General features: G+C 42.0%; 1 protein-coding gene across 6 annotated transcripts in view; it reads right to left on the reverse strand.

Annotated features, from left to right (window-relative positions):
* The window catches only part of SPATS2L (spermatogenesis associated serine rich 2 like), a 168842-nt gene that overhangs the window by 60829 nt on the left and 96151 nt on the right, over window positions 1-11862 (reverse strand). The gene's annotated exons all lie outside the window — the stretch shown is intronic.

Genomic DNA, 11862 nt, shown 5'->3' on the forward strand with positions numbered 1-11862 from the left:
CACACACACACACATACACACACACACACACACAGAGAGTTGTATATATGTGACAAGAGTCCTTTGATTTTTTTCTCTACTTTACGGTTCTTAGTTTTTCTAGCTTCTATTTTAAAAAATATTATTAACTTCTTCAAACCTAAGTTCTTTCTCACTTTTTCGCTTGCTCTCTTTAAAAATCCTTTCAGTGAATAATTTTTGAATGTCTATTGTGTGACAAGGCACCAAACTTCCTGTAACTTATAGACTAGAGGGGGATGCACATATTGTTCAAATGATCACACAAATACATACTTATACATTGTGATAAAGGCTATAAATCATAGGGCAGGGAGACGACTTTATATAGGTATGCTGAAATCTGAAGGACAGGGGAGAAGAGATGGGTGGGAGGTTAAGAGGAAAGGCATCTTAGGCAGAGGGAACAGCATGAATGAGGAGGAAGGCACAGGTGAGGGAGTATAGAGGGAGGCAGAGGCTGAGGCTTCCAAAATACAAAGATGAGGCCAGAGGCGGGCAGGGACCAGATCATGCAGCCTACAAGGCTCTGCAAAAGACTTAGGTCTTGTGAGCATCCCATAACCATCCTTTTGTGTTGTCCTTTCTTATTCATTCATCATGTTAGAAAGATAGCTCTCTCTCTTTTCTCTCTCTCTCTCTCTCTAATTTATCCTTGTCATATACACATTTTATATGTAGATAAATGTATATTTATATATCATTATATTTAAGTTATGTGTAAGTTAAGGTGTACAGTATGTTGATTTGATACAGTTATGTACTGCAAAATGATTACCACCATAGCATTAGCTAATACCTCCATCCCATTAGATAATTACCACTTCTTTTTTTTTTTTTTTTTTTTTTCTTTTCTGTATGCGGGCCACTCACTGTTGTGGCCTCTCCCGTTGCGGAGCACAGGCTCCGGACGCGCAGGCTCAGTGGCCATGGCTCACGGGCCCAGCCGCTCCGCGGCATGTGGGATCCCCCCGGACCGGGGCACGAACCCGCGTCCCCTGCATCGGCAGGCGGACTCTCAACCACTGCGCCACCAGGGAAGCCCACCACTTCTTTTTTGTGGTGAGAACATTTAAGATCTACTCTCAAGTATATGATTCAGTATACAATCACCATACTGTGAATTAGATCCCCAGAACTTATTAATCTTGTAACTGAAAGTTTATACCCTTTGACCCAAATCTCCCCATTTATCTCTTTTTTTAAAGAGAAGCCAAGATGGGGAGAAAAACAAGAACAAAAACACCTGCATTGACCCGGGAGAATCATTAACAGTGCATGTCCAAAACTAAATACAATTGGCCTAGCAGGCACCAGTGCACTGGAGTTATGTATAAACATTACGTGTTGTCCTTCTAATGTAGTTCTTTTAAATAAAATTCTAGCATTTCAAGCCACTATAATTGGTTAGTATTATATAAAATTTCTTGATAATAATTACCATCATTATTACCACATCAGTCATGCCCTTCTAAATAATAATTTGTAGCAACATGGATGAACCTAGAGCATATTATGCTTAGTGAAACAAGTCAGACAGAGAACACATATGATATCACTTATATGTGAAATCTAAAAAAATAAAACAGATGAATATATATAGCAAAACAGAAATGGACTCACAGATATAGAAAACAAAATAGTGGTTACTGGTGGAGAGAGGGAAGCAGGGAGGGGCAAGACTGGGGCATGGAATTAAGAGATACAAACTACTATGAAAAAGCAACAAGGACATATTGAACAGCACAGGGAATTATAGCCATTATCTTGTAATAACATTGAATGGAGTATAATACGTAAAAATACTGAACACTATGCTGTATACCTGAAACTAATATAATGGTGTAAATCAACTATATGTCAATAAAAAAAACACAAAGTTTTCGATCCACCTACATAGTTGTGTGATCAGTAAAGACCTAGAAGTATGGAATAAACATAAAATAGTTGTTTGCCCTGTTTCCAGTCTCTCCCTGCAAAACATAATTTATTTTATTATGTTAAGGCAAAATATAATATAAACCTGAGCTTATAGAGATACTTCTTCTTTAGATGTTTATACTACTTTTGCGTGTCCCTCTTTAAAAGAAAAAAAAAAAAAATCAACCACGTTAGGATATAGAAAACATCTATCCTTGTCACTTTATATATCCTAGCACTGAACATATCCTTAGAATATTGTCAGTAACTGAGTTCTGATATCAAATATAACTATGAATATTGCATACAACTCCTGGAGGAAGACACAATTAAAACAGGAATGTCGAGTTTTAAAGAAAAGAGAAAAAAAAGGAAAAAAATAATTTCTGCCTATTCTTAGATATTCCATAGTAATGTTGAATTCTAGTGGATTTCTGGGCCAAGTTTCTGCTTTAATCACAGTACTTGCCTAATGTGAAGAGAGTAGTATTGTTTCTCCACCTTCTTATTTATAAATTCACTACATTTATTTTTCTATGAAAATGTGTTTGAGAAAGATGGAGAAATCCAGGCACTCATATGCACGCATAAAAATACAGGAACCTGGGCTTCCCTGGTGGCGCAGTGGTTGAGAGGCTGCCTGCCGATGCAGGGGACAGAGGTTCGTGCCCCGGTCCGGGAAGATCCCACATGCCGCGGAGCGGCTGGGCCCGTGAGCCATGAGCCTGTGCGTCCAGAGCCTGTGCTCCGCAACGGGAGAGGCCACAACAGTGAGAGGTCCATGTACCGCAAAAAAAAAAAAAAATACATGAACCTCACAGTGTCACTATCCAAGATGCAGCAGTCATAAGGGGTCTAAGCATTTAAATCTAAAAAAAACCTCCTTATGAAGGAGGTTTAAAATATAAGGAGTGGATGACAAAGGCAGTGTTATAGTGAGGTTGTGCTGAAAAGCTGCCTTTGCATTTGGAAATGAAGCTCCTGGAGCAATGGATCAATCAATGCGTGACTAATGGTAGTTTGCATGTGGAGAACTCATAAAATTCACGCCTGCAGTGGCTGTTTTGCAGAGGCTGTCTTTGGCAGCGATGCTTCAGACACATGGCCTTTACTTCACTGCCACAGCCCAAGCTGGTGAGTCTGTTGCTGCAGCTTCACCCCGAAGGTCACCGTTTGCAGCTGCACGTGAGTGCATCCCTCAAGGGTTCTCATGCCATAAATAGTGCGTTCCAGGGGGGTCAACCAGGCAGCGGCGCAGGATGTCAGGTGACAGTATGGCCCACTAGTTAGTGGTTCATTTAGCAACTACTTTACCTTTCCCAAATCACATTCCTCTGTTTTGCTTTTACTAATTTAAATCTAGTTTGGCAAATTCAATTTGCTATTGAGAAATCTTCCTTTTGCACATCAAAAGTTGTTTTGATTTTAAAAGCTTTTGCACAGCAAAGGAAACCATTGATAAAATGAAGACAACCTACTGAATGGGAGAAAATATTTGCAAATGATATGACCAATAAGGGTTAATATTCAACATATATAAACAGCTTACACAACCCCAGAGAAAAACAAACAACCTGATTAAAAAATGGTCAGAAGAACTGAATAGACATTTTTCCAAAGAGGAAATGCAGATGGCCAACAGGCACATGAAGAGATGCTTAACAACCCTAATCATCAGGGAAATGCAAGTCAAAACCACAATGAGCTATCACCTCACACCTGTCAGAATGGCTATCATCAAAAAGAACACAAATAACAAATGTTGGCAAGGATGTGGAGAAAGGGGAACACTCGTACACTGTTGATGAGAATGTATATTAGTGCAGCCACTATGGAAAATAGTATGGAGGTTTCTCAAAAAACTAAAAACAGAACTATAATATGACCCAGTAATTCCACTCATGGGTATATATCCGAAAAAAACAAAAACACTAATTCGAAAAGATAACATGTGCCCCAATGTTCATAGCAGTATTTACAATTGCCAAGATATGGATATAACCCAAGTGTCCATCAGCAGATGAATGGATAAAGAAGATGTGATATATATATATATACACATACACATATATATAATGGGATACTACTGAGTCATAAAAAAGAATGTGATTTTGCCATTTGTAGCAACATCCATGGACTTGGAGGGTACAATGCCAAGTGAAATACGTCAGACAGAGAAAGACAAATACTATATGATGTCACTTACATGTGGAATCTAAAAAATACAACAAATTAGTTAATATAACAAAAAAGAAGTGGACACAGATATAGAGAACAAACTAGTGGTTACCAGTGGGAAGAGGCAAGAGGGGAAGGGCAAAATAAGAGTAGGGGATTAAGAGGTACAAGCCATTACGTATAAAATAAGCTACAAGGATATACTGTACAACGTGGGGAATACAGCCAATATTTTTCAGTAATTCGAAATGCAGTATAACCTTTAAAAACTGTGACTCACTGTATTTTATACCTGTAACTTATACTGTACATCAACTACATGTCAATAAAAAATAAACATTTAAAAAATTGTTTTGATTTAACGTCAGCATTCTAATCTCCCTTTCTCTCCTCTCTCTGGGGCTTTCTATCTGGCTTGGCAGGTTTTGCCCCATTCTGCCTCAGGCCCGCCCTGCTGTCATTTTGACTGCAGTAAGCAGCAAGGCAGTGTGGCTTTCACCGTTTGATTTCAGCTTCCCACATTAACCTACCTCCCCTGGACCTGACTTGTCTGGTTTAAGAGCTGTTAGATTTCCTCATTCACACTGCACATTTCTTGAGCCTGTCTACGATGACTCCTTAGAAATTCTTCTTGGCTTACTGATGAGTCACTTAGACTATGTGTGAGTTTCAAAAAAATGGTTCTGACAGAAGTTTTCAATCCACCTACACAGCTGTGTGATCAGTAAAGACCCAGTATTATCAAATAAACAGAAAATAACAGCTCGCTCTGCTTCTGGTCTCTCCCCGGCAAATTCACCCCAAGGCTGTTGCCAGACTACTCTTCTTCGAGTATAATCATGACTATTTCCCCACCTTCCTTAAGAGTAAAGTTAAATGTCTACAATCTGGATTCAAGGCCATCAACAACTGGGCACCCACTTGCTTTTCCAAGTGCCCCTCTTGCTCTGCCCTTTATAGATAAGCACAAGCCCAGTGTTGGCCCCCTACCTCTGTGTGAACTTTGCCCTTGACCTGAGACGTGTGCCCTTGCCCAAATCTTACACTCCAGCTGAGATGCCATGTGTTCCGTGAAGTCCATCTCAACCATCCCTGCTGTAAGTCATCTCTGTCTCTTTTCGGTTCTCACAGACCTTATCAGTGGGTGCCTCCTAACCTTAGCATCTTCTACGTCACAGCCTAAGTGTCTGGGTAAGGTGTGTCTTCTAAACGGTAAGCAACATGTGGGCAAAACCTTCCTCTCAGTCATCTTTGCATTGTCACCAAGCGCACTCCGAGTGACTAACAATGTGCACATAGTAGGTATTTAATAACTATCTGTTGAATGAGGGAATGCCAATTTGCACCTATACCAGGCTGCTCTGTTTTTTTTGACATGTCATGCTAATATTTTTATTACTTTTCCATTAATTCATATGTGAAATTGTGCTCCAGTGGGGTTTTGCTAATTGTATATAAATATGCTATAAAGCTCTCCTTCATTCTCTACCCTCTAAAACCATTTTCTTTTCACTGGAGTATAGTTGAGTTGATAACGTTGTGTTAGTTTCAGGTGTACAGCAAAGTGAATCCGTTATACATATATCCACTCTTTTTTAGATGCTTTCCCCATATATGCCATTACAGAGTATTGAGTAGAGTTCCCTGTGCTATACAGTAGGTCCTTATTCAGGCTGCTCTTTTGAGTCAAAGGAATATTCTGTCAGTGTTTGGACCATCCCATCACTCTGTATTTACCATCCACAATAACAGGCAGGTGAGTCTCTGTAGACTGTGATATGACCTAAACATTATGTGGTTATGGAGAATAGACATATGTTCTTTAACTTTCAATAACAGAGATGGGAAGAATATTTATGAGACTTCTGTATAATAAGATACTCATGGTATTTGTGGAGTTTTAAAAATACAAAATAGCATAGTAACTGCCTATCCTTCCAAAGCTCAGCCCAGCAGACAGGTATTGGTTGAGCCTCCACAAGGTAACAGGCACTGAGGACACAAAAGGGAGCCAGCTACAGTCCCTGCCCTAAGACGGACAGTGTAGCAGTGGTTCCAGAACTGTCCGTACCTGAAAGCACGTAAAACGCTGTGCTGCCTCTATGGAAAAGGCTGTAGTATCACAGAAAAGGGAGCAGTTAAGTTTGCCCAAGGAGGGGAGAATATAGAGGAAACAGCCAAACGTCGCAGAAGAAGCTTTGGAATTAAACAGACCTATTTTCTAATCTTGGCTCTGCTATATGCTAGTTCTATGACCTTGGATGAGCTGCTTAAATTGCTGAAACTTGGTTCTGTAGCTGTAAAATGAGGATATGACCTGCTAGAGTCTCAGTAAAACTGAAAAGAGATGATGCATGTAAAGTGTCTGATATAGAATTTGGCATATATTAGCTGCTCAATAAATTTTTAAAAGGAAAGGGTGGGAGCATTTACATTGGGCCATGAAGGAGAAGGGTCTCTCTAGGTATAAAGGTTGGTGTGTCTTTGAAATGGAAAGAATGTGTGTCTAGAGTGTTGGCCAAGACTTATTTAGGGGAGATTCCCCCATATACTTCCCTTCTTTAGAACCTTCCCCTTCAGCCTTGCTGAGCAGTCAGTGGACCCAAGGCTCTTCTCAATCTCTTTCTCTCCTGCAAGTTGAGTGGCACCACAAGGAAGCCCGTCACTAGGGTGGTTAACAGCACGTGCTCCCAGACTCCCCCCACCCCACCCCCACCTCCTGCCCAAGTCTCATTCTTTCATTTATTTATTTACTAAAAGCCTACTATGGTCAGGCACTGCACTAGTGGCCGGAGCCAGCAGTAATAAAACAGACACAGTCACTACCAAACCTAGAGAGGAAAACAGATGTGAAATACACAAATTAAAAAAATATACAACTGCAACTCGTGCTAAGTGAGCGATATGAAGGAAGCAGAGTATAGTGACAATGATCGCAGCAGTCAGGTCTGAAAAGACAAAGTGGGCCAATCAGATTCTCTGCCTTGGCATCTGGACTATTCCACACAAAGGGAGAGAAGTCAGAATGGAGATGAAGAGGGGCCATTTGGAGCTGCCTTACTTCCTGCTTTCCTGCTTCTTTAACTTGTCCTGCAGTCCCATGAGTCCCTACCAGATCTTTAGAGTAACCTCTTTTTCACTTGCACTAGTCGGAGAGGTTTCATTTTCTAGAACAAGTAGCGAGTGCCTAGAGGCAACATTAGTAACTAGGGCTGAAAATAAAAGTAATAAAGCCAGATTACTAATCCAACTGGCAAAGGGGAGAAATGGGCGATTTTAAAGATAAATCTGGATAGAATGGGAATGACATTTCAGAGAAGAGAGGCCCATGAGCCTTGTTCACAGACCTCATCTAGCACTCATGTTGCCCTAATTATTTACTTATATGACTATTTGCTCCACTGGAACGTGAGCTTGTAAACGGCAGGGATCATAGCTGTATATCCAGAGGGCCTAGAACAATGGGTGGCATTGAGTAGATGATTCATAAATGTTCAGATAGATGAATGAATAAAAGGAAGTAGGGAGTCTAGTAAGATGATCATTGAAATATTACTTTTATTTATCCAGCTTATTTTCCCAGTGCATCTCTGTAATTCAGCTTAATATATTATATGGTAGTAAAAAGTATTCAAGTCCAAAAATGTATGAAGCGCCTCCTAGGTCCCAGGCACTGCTGGTCCCAGCCTTGAGGACCTTGTAATCTTGGAGGTGAGCTTAATCTTATCCCCTACAAGAAGGACAGCAGTCAAACAGCCTGCAACCTCCTTTTTGCACCAGTGAGAACCAGAGTTATTTATGGGTTGCCGTTCCTGCAGCTCTGAAAGGAATTTTATAATCAGCTTTGGTCACATTTCTCAAATGCTGAGCAGTTCAGAGATGCCTTAAAAACAGCTCATCTGTGTACGTTTCGCTTCACTTGCTGGGCCACTAATATTATCTACACTCTAATGAAGGCAGTTCGCCTATGAATCTTCTTGGGGAAGAAAATATTCTTTGCAGACCAGTACCTTTGCATCATGGATAATTCTATAATTTAATTGCCTTTTCTAACATCTACTTTCTTTCTACCAGTAAAAAATATGCAAGAAGTGTTGTCATGTTCTACTTGGCTGGCTTCTGGGGAATTAACACCAGGCATATAAATCAAAATTAACTTTTTTTTTTGGCAGGAAACCAGGATTAGAAGGAATAATGAAGATTTGAAGGTGGAAAAAAGTGCAGTTTTCACAGAATTGTGGGAAGTTTAAAGTTGAGAGAATCTTACAGATAGTCAAGTGGTGGCTCCACAAACTTTAAAGTATATTCGCCTGGGGATCTGATTAGAATGCAGATTCTGATTCAGAGGCTTGGGGTGGAGCCCGAGAGTGCATTTCTAATAAGTTACCAGGTGTTGGAGATGCTGACTGTCCAAGGATGTGGTGACAGAGTAATAGCCCCCAAAGGCAACCACCCCCTAATCCCCAGGAACCTGTGAATATGTTAGGCTACTGGCAAATTAAGGCTGCAGATAGAATTAAGGTTGTTAATCAAATCACCTTGAGAAGGGGAGATTATCTGGATTATCTCAGTGGACCCAATATAATCATGAGGGTCTTTATAAGTAGAAGGAGGAAGAAGAGAATGTCCGACTGACTCACTGTGAAAAAGACCTGACCAGCCATTGCTGGGTTTGAAGATGAAAGGGGGCCGCGAGCCAAGAAATGCAGGCAGCTTCTAGAGGTTGGAAAAGAAAAGAAAACGAATTCTCCCCTAGAGCCTCCAGAAAGGAATGTAGCCCTGCTGACCCCTTGGTTTTAGCCCAATGAGACCCATTCAGACTTCTGATCTCCATAGCTGTAAGATAGTAAATTTGTGGTCTTTTAAGCCACTACGTTTGTGGCAATTTGTAATAGCAAACCCCATTTGTTACAGCAATGGGAAAATACTACAACAGACCACACATTGAGGAACAAAGTCTACTTTTTTCTTCCTCCTAATATGGAGCCATCTTTCCCTGTCTCAACAACTATCCTCTTTTTAAAAAAATATACCTTCCAGAGTGCGGCTCTCCCTCTCCCGCACTCCCCCTGACACACACATTTTGAGGGAATTCTAACCATTCATTCCAAGCCAGATTTCATGAGAGAAAGTGAGACGAATCTGTGAGATGAATCTGACACAGTATTTGCCCCCAAGGAGCTGACAAAACCATAGGAAAATAAGGCAACGTCATAAATAACAACTAACTCAAGGTCATTCTGACAACAAAAATCCTCTCTGAGTCTCACCTGTTCTCTATTTTTTCTTTCACTACCCTGGACAGGTTTCCTTTGCCTTTTGCCTGGACTCTGGAAAAAGCCTTCTAATTGGACTCTCTGGCTTGGTTTCTGCTCTCTCCAATCCATCTTAAAACAATCACCACACAATTCATCTCCACAGAGTGCCTGAGTGTGTTGAGTGACAGGAGAATGGAGCCGGCAGTGAGACAGAATTTGAAGAGAGGAAAGACGGGAGATAAATTATGAAACAAAGTCCCAGAGGAAATGAAAGAAAATGGTATCAAAATCCATGTGGAAAAGCAAGCTTTGGAAGGGAAGGCGGATTCTTTCTCTTCCTCAGAATTCTGAGGAAGGAAGAAAGGAGAGAAAGGAAGAGTGAAGATAGAGAAGAAATTTGAGATCCTTAGGAGGACAACTGAAGGAAGGTATTTCCTCTGAGAGTTTTAGAGTTTGCCTTAGGGCTAAAATGTGGAGAAAGGTTTAGAGCTGCCTTATGGGAATGTGATAGGAAACGGCCTGGATGAATGAAAGAGGGCCGAGCTGGACTGAAGGGCCACTAATGCCGGATGGTCGCACGGATTTGTCATGGAGCCAACTGGTGTGGCTTTCCTCAACAGGCCAGAGGTAGAAGCAGACAAAAGGAAGGACCCAAGGTTATGAACTCTAAGAAACCTAGTGGTAGATCCTAGGACTCGGGGATACGGTGGCTGAGAATCATAAGGTAGATGATCAAGGCATCTGTGGGCAATGAAGGGGGATGACGAATTGGGAGACTAGGGAGAGACCAAGGGACGAGAGATCCTGTTGCGAACACAGAGCAGATGCTCAACAGAACGAGAGGATAAGAGGGGTCAATGATAAGAATGTGGCCAGAGAGGGGATGTTAGATGTTGCCAGTCCTTGGTCCTGGTTCTGCCTTCTGGTGTAATCTTTTTCCTAAAGACCAGCCCTTCATTTTTTTTTTTTCAAGGAACGAATGTGTTCCTCAGAATTCCATCTCCTACGGAGCGGTTATGCTCTTCTGTTTTTTGTAAGCTGTGCTTCCCAAGCTTTCACCACCCTGGTCGAGCTCCTCTGAGTGCATCCTGGTGAAATGTGGTCCTATAAATGAAGGACCTTGTTCCAGAGGTGGCTGGATCAGAGCAGAGGATTGTGGGACCGGCACCTGTCTTGGTGGGGCCCTACTTACCCATTAAAGGAATCTAAGGTGGCATTAGCACTTTCGGGGCCCTCATCAATTACAGGTTCAAACAGAGCTTACTATGTTAGTAACACACCCTGGATTGTTTCTGTGACAAGCGTCCCCCATCCTATACTTGTATAGTGACTAGAACACAACGGGTAGGATATTGCATTCACCTTTATTAAATTTCAGTCTGTTAAGTTCTGACCCATCACTCCAGTCAGCTGTTAGCTTTTAGAACCTTGCTTTCTGCCATCAAAAACAGGGAATGCATTAGCCATTCCTTCCAATTTTATATCATTTAAAACATTAGTTGCCATCATCTGTATCTTATCCGAATTGTTGATCTGAATTTAGATGGGCCAGAGCCAAGTACAGAGGCCACAGTCTCACCACAAGAACTTCCCTCAGAGTTGATACTGCTCTTAATCCACATTCACTTGTTTATTCATTCATTCAGTCAGTCACAATGACCAGACTATGCTAGACGCTGGAGTGTAGCAGTGACAGATACATTCCCTGACCTGCTTTGGAGCTTATAGTCTAAGAAGGCAGATGTTTGATAAGTGTTACAGAAGGGGAGGTAAAGGTGATTTGGGCACCTGTAACAGGGGGACCTATCCTAACCCAGAGAATCAGGGAAGCTCCATCTGAAGTTTGTTTACACTGAGAATGAAGGGTAATAAGGCCAAGCCAGGAGAGGGAAAGGGGAGAGGAGATGAATTATTCCAGGAAGAGTAAACAGCATCTACTCAAGGACAGGACCGAGTGACTGGAAGCACGTTCAAAGGAATGAAGACCCAGGACTGTTGGAGCATTAAATGTTAGAAGGAATGGGATTTCAGATGAAGCTCGATCAAAGAGGCATGAGGCAAAGTGTGCAAGGCTCTGCGAGCCATCTTATGATTCTGTGCCTTATCCTAAAGGCAGCCACTGGAGGGACCTACTCAGAGGAGGAGTGTGATATTTGCGTATTTAAGAAGGTCACTGTGGTTTCTATGTGGATGAGTTGGAGGAGAGCAAATGGATGCCAGTTAGGATTCTAATACAGTATCGAGGGGAGAGAAAGTAGACCAAGATGGAGCAGTGGAGAGAAGGACTCACAAACTACTTGGTGGGGGGGGCTTCCCTGGTGGCGCAGTGGTTGAGAGTCCGCCTGCCGATGCAGGGGACACGGGTTCGTGCCCCGGTCCGGGAAGATCCCACATGCCGCGGAGCGGCTGGGCCCGTGAGCCATGGCCGCTGAGCCTGCGCATCCGGAGCCTGTGCTCCGCAACGGGAGGGGCCACAACAGTGAGAGGC

The sequence above is a fragment of the Aethalodelphis obliquidens genome, unplaced genomic scaffold (genome assembly GCF_003676395.1).
Source record: "Aethalodelphis obliquidens isolate GAN/ISIS:26980383/991018 unplaced genomic scaffold, ASM367639v1 scaffold2, whole genome shotgun sequence".
Lineage (NCBI taxonomy): Eukaryota > Metazoa > Chordata > Mammalia > Artiodactyla > Delphinidae > Aethalodelphis > Aethalodelphis obliquidens.